Here is a 4,940-nt window from a genome sequence, read left to right as displayed (position 1 = left end):
CTCTTACCAACAAAAGCCTTATCTGATTTGTTACAGTTGTGTCACACCAGAAATTAGATTCTGGAATTCTAAACAATCAAACTATTATAGAGAGTCAAAAAAAATTGAAACTGTAGTAACTTTGAGATTATTGTCAGCCATCTGTGTGAATCTTTCCTCTGGACGGTTCCTTTTTGCACTTCTGTTGAGCTCAGGTTTATGAATAATAAACAAGCTGTTAACCTGATCGGGATGTTTGCGACAATATCTCTTGCAGTCACGAGTTTATTCTAATTATCTAAAGACAATTTCAGGCAGAAGTAGCAAACCAAATTAATGTTCAATTGCACAGTTTTAAATGTACAACTTGATTATTGCTGAAATCATAGAGTCATAGGTATCAGGGTATCTTTAATACTACAATCAATAAAATATTAGTGTTTTATTATTTGAAGTGTGAACACAAATACTGGCAATTCAGAATAAAATATTTATGTTTTTGTTTGGGCTTCTGGTGTTAATGCTACAATAATGTAGTAAGTACATGAATTTGGGTTTAAAAACTAAGATAGTTTAAAAAAAACACTTCTTTTGATATCACTGACCTATAAGATTTGATTCAAAGTTATGGCAACCTTTGTATTTGAGAATAGACAGAAATGAGGCTGCAGTAAGCAAAATCAGCAAAGCGTGGGGAAGAAAACAAGAATGGGGCTGTTTAACTGTGATTAAGATTGAGGAATGAACTGCAGCCAGAACAATGGCTTCTAAACTCCCTTTCAGTCATTAAAACAGTTCAGTCATTGAACAAAGATTTGAAACTCCGAAGATTGATCGCAACCCATAATAAAAAAAACACAGTATTAGTTCTAAGGAAGTTAAATAATTCTGAAACATAACAGTCAAAGTTACTTTGGATGGTTCCTTAATAGACTTCTAGTTATGCCAAGTAACCTACAGAGCACAAGAATCAATTTTTAAAGTAATAAGGGTCTGCAATGTAGAAGGACTGAATGGCTTTTGTTCTTATCTTCTTAAGACATAAGTTCTAATTTTTCAATATTTATTTTCAGTTGGGGATTTTTGAAATGCTTGAAGATTTATGAGAGACACAAAACGATAATGCCTTTCTCCATTTGCTATCTTCAGTGGAAGCCTTCTCAACAGATCACAGATTTGTATGAAAACAAAGGCAAAACAACAGTTTGCAATCCTTCCAAAAGATTGTGACAAGACAGAACTGCATCTCAAATCTGAAATGATTCATTTGTTCCTCCTGCTAAGAATAACTCAACAATTGTGGGGAAAAAAAGGAAGGGCAATACCCTGACGGGATAGTATCTTAGTCAAGGATGAAATATCAGGATTAGTTTGAAGCTGGTTTTATATTGCACTAAGACATACTCGTGATACCCAAATCCTACATAGCTAGCTGCAATCCAAAAGTAAATTTGTCGGGATTTGCTAAGACTGGTAACTAAATAGGTGCTACTGCTGTCTGGACAATCAGCTACTAATAACCAACCTTTATGAGCAGTATAGGAAGATCTGAAGGATCTCACAATCAAGAACAACATGTGAGAGTTAAGGTGACTGCTGCCTTGCATTCTTTGTTGTAAAGATCTTTAAGATGGCTGATGAGAAAGCAAATGGACTCCTTTATGATGAAATATATCATCTAGGTAAACTGCTACTTTTGTCAGGAGAGTTGCTCATTATATCAGTGTCCCAAAAAATAGCAACAGTTTAAAGTCCTATGAGCAACTGACGATATACATAGGCATCTATCTACCTTCTAAAAGTCTGCATCTATGCAAATCATAAAAAGGTTACCACTTGATGAACATACGGGTTCAGTTTGATGTCAATAGCCTTTTCTCATATTTCTGAGATTCTGACATGACATGCAATTTAGCAACTCTGGCTTGTCTGACATTTTCAATGGGAGCAAGATGAAAAAAAAGTTGGCTTGTAAAGAATTTTGCTATTCTGGAGTTGCAGTTAAATTACACTATTGGGCAGAGTGGTGCGAGCTTTACTGGTGACTTTACTGCCTTGTGAAATTAGCCATGTCACATCTTACCCTGGACTACTTCACATTAACACAGTGTCAGTGAAAAGTGCTTCCATAGGACTGGCAGCAGTACATAACTTCACATATAGTATCAAAACTATATGGAGAAGTTCTTTTTAGATGTTTTGAATGGTTAGTTTTTAGAGATGATGGTGGGCATTGGATTTAAAAGTGAAACAAGCCAAGATATATGTGGAGACCAGAAAATAGTCCTAGATTTGTAGTTCCAAGAAATAAAAGTTAAATGGAAACCCAATGTAACATGTATAAAATGATAAAAGCAGCTTGCTAAACTAAATATGATTTTGCAATGTTAAAAAAACTATGGGTATCCATGGTAAAAATGTCACTCTACCTATGGCCCCATCTGCTTGTGTCTCACATTTATCAACCAAGTGACAAAATTAATATTATTATATGCATGGGTTGTTAAGTACTGGTTCTGATTTTAACTCACCCCGCCTGGCAGAAACTGGGCGGGAGGGCTGTTAAAATGAGGGCAGCGACTTGCCCCCTCAGATTGCACTGCCTTCCCACCATGTCCCAATGTTAACCTGTACTTTTGAGCAGGCGAGCAGGACACCTGCGAGAAGGCAGCCGGATCCTTCTTTAAATATGCAGCTCAGGCTGATCTACAATTTTATTTGATGGCCTGAGCAGGGAAGCAGGCCAGTCCTGACGGGAGGTGGATTGTGGGACAGAAGAGGCCCAGGCAGGTAAGTTTTCAAATTATATTTTACGTTTTCTTGCAGGCCAGGAGGAGCAGGAGTGTCCTTGGGCCTCCCTTGCCCCGGGCTCCCCCCACCCCTCACCTGTCACCATTTACCTGACTGCCAGCATCCCCAGCCAAGGCCTACTGCTGTCCAATTACTGCTCCCGCCCACCGGGCAGGTGAAAGATCTGGCCAGGTTTCAGGCGGCAGTCGGAGAGAATTTATGGAAATGAGGCCCAGCTGTTAAAATTGGACAGGCCTCAACCTCCAATAGTCCTTGCGTGTACCATTCCCCTTCCCATTCCCAATCCCGCCCTGCCCTGCCGCACCCTCATTGAAATCAGGGCCACAAACTCAAACTAAGCCAAACTAGAAACATTAATGTCAGTCTGCTTTCTAAATCTTAACTGTGAATAATGTGCCAGATGTTTCAGTGCAGTACAAAGTTCTTCTACACAAGAGTATTGATATATTGACTATTGATTGCTTTCTCCTCTTTCTCCTGAGGCTCCAACCCTTGCTGTTGTGCAGTTGAACAAGCACCAGAAAACCTCGAATACCTCACCTGTGATGCCATCTGCAGTAAGATAATCTGTCTAGGCTTAAGCATGATTTTTTTTTAACGCTTCTAATGTTCCTGATTTTTGGAAGATTCCCAGAAGTCCCTCCCTTACAAATAGGGGGATAGCCATGCGTCTGCAACTGAGTACGCATTTACTTCGTAGGGAAGTGGGGCAGTTGGAATGTGTTGGTTGAAGATTACAGTTGAAGCTGGCACCAGTTATTCTTCAGCTTTACCACCCAATTTCAGGTGGTATCAAGGCAGCCAGAAGAGGAAAATTGGGCAAAACGCTGCCAACCGGAAATGTTGTGGGTTTGCATCTCGACACATATTTTGGTGAGTGGCATCAGTAGCCCGAACTTTAAATACACGAATGCCTCGTTTTAACATGTATTTCTGGGCTTGCCAGGCTCGCACACCTGTTTTTGTGGTTCTGGCATGCATAGGGTTGCCAACCCTCCAGGATTAACCTGGAGTCTCCAGGAACTAAAGATTAATTTTGCATGGGGTATAGATTTAACCAAGAGGCATAGATTTAAAGTGATTGGTAGAAGGATTAGAGGGTGGTAGAGGCAGAAACCCTCATCACATTTAAAAAGTACCTGGATGTGCACCTGAAATGGCGTAACCTACAAGGCTACGGACCAAGTGCTGGAGAGTGGAATTAGGCGGGTGGCTCATTTTCGGCCGGTGCGGACACGATGGGCCGAATGGCCTCCTTCTGTGCCTTAAATTTCTATGATTCTATGATTAACCTCCTGGACACAGCTGTGAACAATCTGGGAGAAAAATCATAGGGGCATTAAAAGAATTGTGTGTTGTTTTCATTTTCCTTTAACATTTTTGTTTATTAGTTATAAAAATATTGGAGATGTGAAAAAAGGCTGTTTGACTGGACTGGGAGGTTGTGTGATGAAACCTCCAGGAATACCTCTAACCAGAGTTGGCAACCCTAGGCATGCAGGATTGGCATTCAGGGATGCTAGACAACAGTAAAGATCCACGATGCCATGGAACGGGCACAGCAATGTAATGGTAAGTGAATATTGGTGATTCTTCAACTAGTTTTCTGGGGATTTTCTCATGTTTCCTTTGTTGATGGGGTCAGTAGAGGTTTCTGCAGGCAATATAGAGATAACTTCGCAGATGTCAGCTCAATGCACCGTGTTAACTCCGACCCAAAATCGCGCGCTGTCAATAAGGCGGTGCAGGGCAGGCCGTAATAAAAACAGAAAATGCTGGAAATACTCAGCAAGTCAGACAGCATCTGTGGAGAAGGAAAGAGTCAACGTTTCAGGTCGAAGACCTTTAGTCAGAAGCTGCCTCACTCGCTGAGCTTGTCCAGCATTTTCTCTCAGGTTTCCAGCATCCGCAGCATTTTGCTTCTGATGCAGGGCAGGCTGTGATGTCAGGAGTCATTGTGACATCTTTGACGTCGTAGATCGGCTGTGACGTCGATGGATGACGATCGGACGCTCCGGTATTCGGTTTGGCACGAACGTCACGACCTCGCGCTTGGTGACGACTCGCTGAATGCGTCACCGCCGGAAAACTCCCATCATTCCCGCCCGGCAGCCAAGGGAGCACGTGACGGCGGGGGGGGGAGAGAACTA

This window comes from Heptranchias perlo, chromosome 7 (assembly GCF_035084215.1).
Source record: "Heptranchias perlo isolate sHepPer1 chromosome 7, sHepPer1.hap1, whole genome shotgun sequence".
Classification (NCBI taxonomy): domain Eukaryota; kingdom Metazoa; phylum Chordata; class Chondrichthyes; order Hexanchiformes; family Hexanchidae; genus Heptranchias; species Heptranchias perlo.
The sequence above is the reverse complement of the archived record's forward strand: the minus strand, read 5'-3'. Positions refer to the sequence as shown.